The sequence below is a fragment of the Morone saxatilis genome, unplaced genomic scaffold (assembly GCF_004916995.1).
Source record: "Morone saxatilis isolate NCDOM2014 unplaced genomic scaffold, NCSU_SB_2.0 Contig8, whole genome shotgun sequence".
Classification (NCBI taxonomy): Eukaryota; Metazoa; Chordata; class Actinopteri; family Moronidae; genus Morone; species Morone saxatilis.
The window spans coordinates 12648404-12649936 of NW_023340257.1; positions in this window are offsets into that span (position 1 = coordinate 12648404).

Genomic DNA, 1533 nt, shown 5'->3' on the forward strand with positions numbered 1-1533 from the left:
CAACCTTTTTCCTTAAGGGATCATTGAGAAAACTGACGACCCCAGACGAAGAGACAGATTTTATAGATATTTCATTTTAATTTCAGTGCATAACAACAGAACAACTGATAAACTGTACAATGAACATAAACAGTGAACACAATAACTGCAGGAAGTTTGTGTAAAACAAGCAGTTTGATCAATATCATTATTATATTCTTAATAGGCTTCTTTTTTGATAAATTTAGTGTTTTCTTCTTATTGTTCTATTGAATTGGTTGTTTTAAGACGATGCTGTTTAGCAGAGTGAAGACTAGGTTGTGTTCATGTCTTCAAGTTTAGATCTTAAATAATAAACTTTAAAAATAACTATTTCATTTAGTTTTCTTCACAGAAATAAAAAAAAAACGACTGAGATATAGGCCTATATTTATTTTTCTTACACCCCTTTAAATCAAGAAGGCCTCGCAAACCCCCCTTGAAGCTTTGGCGGCCCCTAGTGGGGCTCCCGACCCCCAGGTTGGGAACCACTGTCATAGACTGTAGGTAAAACTGGTTGAGTGTGCAGACAGATATCAAAGAGTGTTCACAAACACTACGGGTCAGAGTTGTTTACTTGGTTGTCCAGTTGTTTGACTAACTAAATGCATAAATCCTGCCACAATGCTTAACTGAAAACCTTAATGACTCCTAAATTCTAATTATTAGTTGCAGAGGGTAAATGTACATGTTGCAAGTAAGGAAACAAATGAATAAATAAATGAGATAAAATGAAATGAAATAAATTGTATTAAAGACTATATACACTACGATAGGCTGCCTAGTTAAATAAGTTGTTGCAGGTCGTGTTTAAATGTGAGGCACAATACAACTCATCACCACTGGATGGCGCTGCCTTCCTATGCTGTACAAACGTGTGGCTGTGAGGCAAAAGCCACTGAATCTGAATGATTGAACTACCAAGTATGCTGCAGTAGCATTTAACCACCACAGTGCTGCTGACCAAATAACACACTTTCCTGCCTGGAAATGTTGATGACAAAAAAAGACATAACAGCAGCCCGTTAAAGACGAACACTAGTACTGCAACAGCGTCTATTATTGCTCCTGGTACAATAATAACAACAGTATATAATGCAGCATACTACCATCAGTCGTTTCTCATCAACGCAAAAACCATGGACTCAATCAATAAGTGCAAACACACACACTCACACACACTCACACAAAAAGAACAAAGAACTTACAATGTGATTATACAACCGCCTATCAATTACCTTATCTCATACTACTACATCATCTATAGTATCAGTAGACTCGCATATAATAATCGATTTGCACTGACGCTTAAAATCAAGTGCTCCATTATTAAATGAAGTGAGAGTAGGGCCGGTAACGCCAGTCTAAACGCACAACAGAGAGGCATTTATCTGCTTTTCTTTAGGTTAGAAACCCGAATTATATTCCCATACATGTTATTATTATTAATATTATTTGGCTATTATTAAAGCCTCTGTATGTTATCGTCTACCCCCCCCCCCCACTCACTCCCCT